Source organism: Budorcas taxicolor, chromosome 9, assembly GCF_023091745.1.
Source record: "Budorcas taxicolor isolate Tak-1 chromosome 9, Takin1.1, whole genome shotgun sequence".
Classification (NCBI taxonomy): domain Eukaryota; kingdom Metazoa; phylum Chordata; class Mammalia; order Artiodactyla; family Bovidae; genus Budorcas; species Budorcas taxicolor.
Window position 1 is genome coordinate 15451260 of NC_068918.1, and position 9755 is coordinate 15461014.

Sequence of the window (9755 nt, forward strand, 5' to 3'; positions counted from 1 at the left end):
CCTCTGGGGGATCTTCCCAACCCAGGGATCGAACCCACACGTCCTGCATCTCCTGAGTCAAAGGCGGATTCATGATTGCTGAGCCCCCAGGGAAACCTTTTTACCTGTTATACTTGAGCCTATGTTGCTAATCAAGTTTGTTGCCTGGCTTCCTGTCCTCTGTAATAGGTTACCATGTAGAACTGCTTCTGGAGCACGAAATACGCTACAAATGCAGTATGTAGAGTATTCTGAGTAGGGAAAAAATAGCCATTCTGTAGAATCTCATGAAGTCACAGTCCAAAGCCAGTAGCATAGTTCCAGTGGGAGTTTCTCTGTAGACAAATTTACTTTGGTGAATCTCTGCACTGCCCTTTCTCCTCCTACCTAAAGTGGTCTGGATAGGTTTCCTGTAGCCAAAAGGTCCTATGCCGTCCACCTCACTGGCAATTTACAGAGTAGAAAACTGGACTCAGTCATGCTGAGTCATGCTGACTGAGTGATTGAGAACACTTACTGAAGTCACCTACTTAGAAATACTGGTGAGTTGGTGGATAGATATGAAAATCTGTAACAAAATGAAGTATCTTGCCCCCTACATAAAGAATGATATATGGAAAATCTTTGCTCCAGTACAGAAGTTGGTGCGGGCCACAGTCTTTTGAGTCCTTGTCGCTCAGCACGTAAATTTCTCTTTCAGTGTTAATTTAGTAAAAAGAAAAACTACATAATAATTACAAATTGAGTTTATAATGTGCTTAGTTGCTCAGTTGTGTCCGACTCTTTGCGACCCCGTGGACTGTAGCCCCCCAGGCTCCTCTGTCCATGGAATTCTCCAGGCAAGAATACTGGAGTGGGTTGCCATGTCCTCCTGCAGGGGATCTTCCCAACCCAGGGACTGAACCCAGGTCTCCCGCATTGCAGGCAGACGCTTTAACCTCTGAGCCGTCAGGGATACCTACTCTTAATGTACCTGATTTTTAATTTAGTTTTAGTTTTTGCTTTGTTTTGGGGAAAAAAGAAACTGGGAGTGAGGAGTGGTTAACCAACAGTTAGAATCTGTCAGTACATACTTCCCAGCTTTTCATCTTAAGATTTCAAGTGGTTAGATAGAGCTTCATGACAAGAACAAATGAAATCGCATAAATGCTATAGTTAATCAATTATGCAAATGTTACTTTAAAAAATATTTCATCTCAAGGAAAGCAACCACTTTAAAAATCAAAAATTAATTAAAAATCAGAATTTGACTGTTAGAACCTTGAGTAACCCCCAGATTGCCATCTTGGGGGCTTCCCAGGTGGTTTAGATGGTAAAGAATCTGCCTGCAATGCAGGAGACCTGGGTTTAATCCCCAGATTGGGAAGATCCCCTGGAGAAGGGAATGGCTACCCACTTGAGTATTCTTGCCTGGAGAATCCCATGGACAGAGGAGTCTGCTGGGTTACAATCCATGGGGTCGTACTACTGAGCAACTTTCTCTTTTGCTATCTCAGAGGAATCATTTTGGCGATGAAAGTGGAACTGAAAGTAAATGTTTGAGGCGGAAATTTATATGAAATGCTTATTGCCTTTGGACTGGAATACAGTCAGCTAAGCAATGACTCTCTCATCTACCTATGACGCATTTGGTAGTTATTGGAGGTGTTTCAGGTTCCAGTCACAGTGACTGAAAGCTCTACTGGCATTGAGAGGAAAAGGGCCAGAACCTCAAATACGTGTCATTCCCAGATTCCTAGCTTTGTTCCTATGAGGAAGCATGGTGTGCGGTGCACTTGTTCACTTCAGAAATGTCATAGCTATTCAGTATCCTGTGTGGCTTTAAGAAACTGGCTTTGGAATTGAAATTATCTTTACCACGAGGAGAACCAAAAACTAAATATTTACATTACTGGTTTTCAATCCTAGCTGCACATCAGAGTTCCTGGCTTGTTTTTAGAATTGAGATGCTACTTCACATTAATTGAAATCCAATACATGAACCCAAGCAGATATATATATATGTTTTAACTCCCAAGAACCACTTCTTTAGATGTTTAAATTATTAAAATATGTATATAATGTATATACAACATATATACCAATGTCACAGCAAACTGTGTGATACTAGCTATATAGAATCATCAGTTGTCTGGATTTTAGTAGACCTTAAAATTCCACCCATTCAGTGAACATCTGTATCCTCTTTATAGAGCATGCCTACCTTTGTCTTATGGCCTTTGCCAGAAGACTGTAATGACAAAGCAACTCTGTTTCCATACTGGTAATAGTGTTAGAAAATTCCCCATTTCATTCAAACAGGTTTTTGAAAGAAACAAAGCTAGAGAAGACAAATCAGAATAATATGTGTCAGAAAGGAGAACCACGATGAATATTGTGTGTGTCAGGGTCACACACACACCTGGAGATAATGGTGCACGTGAACGCTGAATTAAAACCTCAAGATAATCCCCCCCAACACAGCATAACAAACCACCACTTTGTCGTTACACAATCATCTCTGCCACAAAGCTTCCCCATGTGATCCATAGAGAGGATATGGTGTCCCACAAATCCGCCAGGGATAACGGATGCCAACTGACTCTACCCTCCAAACCCAAAAGAGAAAGAATACATAAGAGATGTGAGCAAAAAGATAGAGCATGGATCCTTTGTTTATTTAACACACATTTTGAAGTATTGGCTGTGTTAAGTATAGAAGAAATTGAGGTTCAGTTTCTACATTTTCACAGCTTTCAACTGGCTGATTGACAAGGACAGAGATGTAGACAGCTAACTCTGACTTGTATTCTTACCGAAGTGCAAAAAACAGATTTATGGTTGCAATATATTCTTTATCGCATACCTGATCGCATGTTAGATTTCCCTAAGAGAACGCAGCAAAAGCCTGAGGCATTCTTGGATGGAAGAATACAGAAATCAGTGCAGGGTAGGCTTCCCACGTGGCGCTAGTGGTAAAGAACCCACCTGCCAATGCAGGAGACTCAAGGGATATGGGTTTGATCCCTGGGTTGGGAAGATTCCCCTAGAGGAGGGCATGGCAACCCACTCCAGTATTCTTGCCTGGAGAATCCCATGGACAGTGGAGCCTGGTGGGCTGCAGTCCATAAGAGTCAGACACAACTGAAGAGACTTAGCATGCGTGCAGGACATGTGTCAATATCCTGTGACCTGAACAAGAAAGGAGAGGCTAACCAAGGGGGGTCCAGGCTATCCAAAACATCAGCCTTGTCCTCAGATCTCTTGTGAAGCATTAAATTCTTCCTGGCAACAGTGTTATTAACCTTACCTGTGGATCCCTAAGCCATTGACTTTATAGAAGAATTTCATGAGAAATTTGAACTCCATCCAGGCTCTTCGCGTATGAACCCCAGTAAGAAAAAGATGGGGGGAAATAGGACTGACTTGGAGGCTCTTTCCGACTCTGCCTCACCCACTGAAGAACTGATGACCCAGTTTGTGCCTGTGTGTGCACACATCTTTATACATTGTGATCTACAATAGGAAATACATCCAGTGTCAGGGAAATCAGGCCTGACTCTATCTCAGGTCTCTGCTGGGGGCCAGTGATTGGAAGGTGGTTTCAGCAAATTGCCAACAGACGGAAGTTAACCTTGTCCCTTGCCTTCTTCTCCTTGGAACATGAGGCTGTTCTGTGAGCACCCAGGATCTAGGGTGGATGTCTTCCTTTCACTGCAGGATATAGTCATGGGAAGAAAAGTTAACAGAGATGACTCCCAAGACCTCAGAAAGGATGTCTACTATCTCGCTTCCCCACCCCTTTGATTCTGTTCCTTGCATGGTCTTTGTTGTATAAAGCTAGTTCTAAGAGAGGAACATCCAGGCTCCTTTGTTCATGAAGAAAACACAGTCCTCCAATTATTGAAACAGGGACTCTTCTCCTATTTGCACCTTTGAAGACTGTGCTATTTAAACATCACCCTGAAAATAAATTCAAATAAACAAAAATTCCATTGCTTGCACATTCTTGGGCGTAGGAAGGAGTGTCTTTGGTAATTTGGCTGAGATTTAAGAAAAAAAAGAATTCAGTTGGCTATTTTTAAGCAGAACAGGCTCAAACTCAAAACAAGGGAAAATTCAGTGCTGAGCCTGGAATGTGTATTGGCCTGCATTCCCTAGCCTTCATTTCATTCTGTGTGGTAGAGTGGGATACGATTATTTCCTCGGCTGCCAGTGAACTGTGGAATGTCAGTCTGGTCGCTAAGCCTTAACTCCAGATATTCATGTGGTGTTGGTAGCTATATTCTCATAGCTCATTTTCATCTGGCAGTCATGCTTCAGGTCAGATGCTCTGATGTAAAGTCAGGATTGAAAGTGAGAAAAGTTGACACTTTTAGGGACCATTTTCAAGTAGAGCACTGTTACAGCCTCGCTTGATCAGAGAATAGGACCAGCAAAGGCAACACTCAACTCTTAAACAAGGAAGAATCTCCACCTTTCACTTCCTGCTGTCAAACCAGGTGGTGTTGTCTCAAAGGACCTATTCTTATGTTATACCTCAGATGCTTCTGTTTAATAAGCTTAAATATGTTGACATTTCCTGATTATTTTATTTCATTGTTACAATTATAAAAGGTTTTTTAGTTCACACTTGTATGGGTTTCTCTATAGCTAAATAGGGTACCATCCACATCCAGCATCTGAAAATAAAATTGTAAGATTTTACGAATTCACAACATTTACCATGCGTGTGTGCTAACTCACTTCAGTTGTGGGACGCTGTGGATGGTAGCCTGCCAGGCTCCTCTGTCCATGAGATTCTCCATGCAAGAATACTGGAGTGGGTTGCTGTGCCCTCTGTGAGGGGATCTTCCCGGCCCAGGGATCAAACCCACGTCTCTTGTATCTCCTCTATTGGCAGCCAGGTTCTTTATCACTAGCGCCACCTGAGAAGCCCTAAAATTTACTATACACAGGCTTCCCTGGTAGCTCAGAAGTTAAAGCATCTGCCTGCAATGCAGGAGACCTGGGTTCGATCCCACGGTTGGGAAGATCCCCTGGAGAAGGAAATGGCAACCCACTCCAGTATTCTTGCCTGGAGAATCCCATGGACGGAGGAGCCTGGTGGGCTACAGTCCACAGGGTCGCAAAGAGTCAGACACGACTGAGCGACTTCAATTTCATATAATCAGTGGCGTTTAGCAGTTTGTGATCCTTTCAGAAAATATTCATGTAACGCTTTTGACTTGAGGATGAGAATATTTCTTTGAATGTTGTTGAAACCAAATTTCCTGTTGAGGGTTTTTCAAGTTCAGTTCGTAATATTTTACTTGTTTTGATTGTTTTCCTTTTAAATTACTGATGCATTATTAGATATGTTAAATAAATAATCTTAAGTTTCATCTTGTACCGAGATAAATGTCTCGTACCGCAGTAGAGGATCGGAAGTATGCCTGGGGGCCTCCCTTTCGGAACCTTCATCTCCAGACCCTTTAGCGTGGCCTCCTCAAGTCATGATGCCACATTTTCTTTGCACCTGGGTATCAAGACCTCTCGCATTAGCCCCTCAATATCAAGCACCACTCATTCAGTTCTTCTTTCTGATCTTCTGTCTGTCTCTCTTTCTGCTCTACAGCCGTTTCCCAGGCTCTTATCAAAGCTTTGACTGTTCCTTCCAGCCCTTTTTGTGTGTTAGCTGTTCTCCTTTTCTCTTAGATGGGTTTGTAATCATGGCAACTGAGTCATCTATTTTCCATTGGTGCCTCTTTATAGTTTCTAGTTCCTTGTTACAGTGCTCTGTGCTTCTAATAATCATCTTTCTTAAATCCTTTAGCATTTTTGTTACCTCCTTTTTGAACTAGGAGTCAAGTAGACTAGAGAGATGGGTTGTTCTTTTGGAGGATTTCTCGTATTCTTTTAATTGGTTCTCCTTTGCTGAACAAAGTTGTGACTAGCCAATAATCGCTTCCTCCGTCAATGGCATTTTATCAGACAGTTACTTAAAATGTAATGCTGTCACTTAACGGTGATAAATCTAACATTTCTGGTAGAAGATAAAGGTGGGGTGGAAATATCCTGGGGTGGGGCAGGGTGGGGAGAATACCAATTAATTCCTGTGTCCTGCAAGTTATTACACCCCCTCAATGGCCTCTTAGCCCTGCTCTGTCGCTGGAACTGCCTAACAGAAATGTCTCAGGGTGGCCCTCTTGTGGTGGACAGGCATTCCCAAGGCCCTCTTCTGGAATGAAATGAGAGGTAGCCCCAGAAGAGGCCCTGTGTCACTTAGCTTTTATTGTCATCACTATCAACATTATCATTATCTTCAGTATCAACATTTCCCAAGTCAAGACTCTGCAAATAAAATAGTGATATAAAAACAAATAATAATATAATAACAAAAAAATGTAATATAGTGAGATGCCAGAAACAAATTGGAAAATCGTCAGCAAGATCTGTCTCTAGTCCTAAATAACTAAACATGTTTTAAAAATGTTTTGTTTCTTCAAAATATAGACCAGTACTTAAAAAATAAAGCAGATAGTTTGAAACTCTTTCCTTTGAATATTTCTGTCATCTGGAAATGCCTGTACATAAACCCCATGACAGATTTGCTTGGCTAACATATTTGACATGTCGCCATCCCTCAGAGTAGAGGAGACAGCCAGCATCCCATGATTTTAAGGGAGAAACATTCAGCACTGGGAAAACAGCACATTAGCTGGAACATGACAATCTAAACATGTAACTCCATGGAAAATAAATCACCCCAAACAGATTCCAGTAAGTATTGACATCATATTTCTTTTACTAACACAAGAGTCTAGACTCTGTCATTTTATGACTCATATAACACAGGACCAAACTTGACAGAATCAGCTGTAGAACATTATAAAAATTAAGAAACCTGGGCCTCATCACTGGATGGTCTGGTACAAAAAGTCTCTGGAGGAGAGTTTTTAAAGTAATTCTTTGAGTGATTGCAGTGTACAGCAAGGTCTGAGAGTAATACTGAATGATGCTCCCGGTGGCAGAATGCTGTGGGGACTACCAAGAGAGGTGCTCCGTATTTATTCATTTGTTTCAAGGAATACTCAGAAAGTGGGTAGTCATGCTGCAGTTGCTATTGCAGGGATCTTCAGAGATGATGGAGCTGGTTGAGGACAAAGATTTGCTTTATTCTTGCAGTCCTCAGAATCCAACCCTACACCTGACCCAGAGTTGGTGCTCACAAATGTTCATTAAGTGGAATGTTAAGAGTACCCAAGACCTCTCCTTAAGAATGGAAGATTAAGATTCAAGAGAGTTCTGCTGAACAACTGAGATGTTTCATGAAGCACTTTATTTTTATTAAATAGATATAATTTGTTAAAATTTATAATTTTCAAATTAGCAGACTTTTTAAGCAGTTTTGGTTTCAGAAAAATGCAGAAAGTCCTAAGAGTTCCCATATAAAGCATTTTAAAAATTGCAAAGGGCAGATACTATACTGTAAGGAAGGATTATTTAAGATTTGGCACGTGTAATAGCTTCTAAATTTTAATATGCTATGAGTACAGTTTTTCAAAGTCATCCCTTCCAGTTTTTTCCATCTCTTTATAATAAAAATAGAAAAATAGTACCCCTTTAGCTGGCAAATATGTTTAAAGAGTAAAGGAAGAAGGGCATGAAAAACTATACAAGCAAGAAATCAAAAGCCACCCAATCTAATATATGGCCATAGCTGTTATAGCATAAAGAGATGAAATAAATAACCACTTTGTGGTGCTTCAAAATCATTCTTCAGTTAGAGAACTGTAAATGAAATGTGCAATATATGCTAAAGACAAAGTCGGTGCTTTAATCCCCAGGTTTTTTACGATCACTCAGTTAAAATTCTTTTGTCTTCATATTCTGACCAAGGACTTATATTATTGAACAATACAAACTTTTCAAGATAAATAGTTATAAAGATAAATACTGTCTTATATGACTCCTGCATCGTACTTGGAAGATGAAATATTAGTATTGACCCCCTCATTTGGACTTAGAAAAAATGAATTTAAGATTTGGTAAGGCTAGAAGTCAGTGTCTCACGCCCAAAACTCTTATCCCTGGGTGCTATTCCTTACCTTGAGCTCATTGGAATTTTAAACTTTGAGGCACTCCCCCAGGAATTAGCAGACCTGGATTCTGTTCCTGACATTGCTAGTAAATGGCTTTGTGACCCTGAGTAAATAACATCGAGGCCTCTTCCCTCAGCTGTAAAATGAGAAGCTTGACTGGACAGTTTCAGTTCTTTCTGGCTATAAAATTCTATAAGTCTGGAAACACTTCCTAGTGACATGTATGCTCTCAATATTCCTCTTTCCCCCTTTCCAAAATGTTTTAGTTTGTGGCTTAATATCATCATTTATACAGATCATTTCAAACCCTTTCCAGGATTTTCTGTTTTTCTTTCTTGACAGCAGCTTGTGTTTCTGCATTTACTTTAAGTATTATTATATGCATTTCTTTACATATTTGTTATATGTTGAAATAGGATTAGTATGACATCAGATACAAATGATTCTTCCAAATTCTCTCCAATGTATAGAGCAATAATTTGAGTCAGTTTCACATTTGAAGGTTTAAATATTTACATGGATTCAAAGTAACCTGTATTATGCAACAAACTGCACTTTTTCTATAAGGTTTTCAGCCATTATGACTCCTGCTTGAAAATGTCAGGAACTTCTAAATGTCTGAGTATTACTCTATGGCTGGGCATGCTGGCATCGGTCTTTAAAATCCATTTGTTTTGTGTATAAAAGAGCAGGAGCTTTTCTTAAAACAAACTTCCTTAAAATCTTTAGTGGGAAGGTTCAGAAATACCTGTGCTGAATATTTATTGCCTTTGTATACTGTCATCTAATTGTATTACTTCATTTCTTTAAGGTATGAAATAGAGCTTGGAAATATTAGCTAAGACACATAAAATTATACAACAGAGAAGGTTGGTAAATACTAGAATAAATGGTAGACTTGGGTGAAATTCCATCAGTTTTTCATCCCTCATTTTTTATTCTATATATAATTTAAGGTCAGCTTTACCATGACAAGATGCAGATGAAACAACTGTAAAAAATAATTACTGGAACATCCATCAAAAATGACATTGAAATAAGTACTATTGAGTGAAGTACCAGAGGAGAGAGCAATATAATTCTTTCTGTAATTAGCTACATATTATCTGAAGTTCTGATAGGGTGTGGAAAACTGTCTGAATTTGATTTATAAAAGACACATTGAAATTAAGAGGTCTGGAGTGACAGAGAGGGTAGGAGATACAATTTCATTAGAGAATTCTGTAGAGATGCCTTGGGGATATTCCTTTCCCCACAGCTCCCGCCTCCACCCCCATGCCAGGATCTTCCTTCTGTCCTGATAAGGATGGAGGCAGAATGAGCTAACGTTTCCTTGTACCTGGTACTGTAAGTCCTCCCCCCAACCCCCCATACTCTTAAAACATACTTACCAAGTAAATTATCCCTTTACAGAATTAACAAACTTGAAGTTCTCACAGATAAGTGGTAGCAGTAATTTGAAACCAATATCTCTGTGACAAAATTCCAGGGTCCTCAATTAGAGAATCCAGTTCTAAGACCTACTCCTCTGATGTAGTCAAGCTTCTGTGAATTTCAGCAAGATACTTGGCCTCTTTGAGCCCTGATTTTATCAGTAAAATTGGATTAATATCTACAGACACATTTTCTGCAAGAGTGAACTAAAATGAAGATACATCAACTATTAGAAGTACTTAGCACAGAGCTGTGCAGAGTTGTCTCTCCATGAATCAT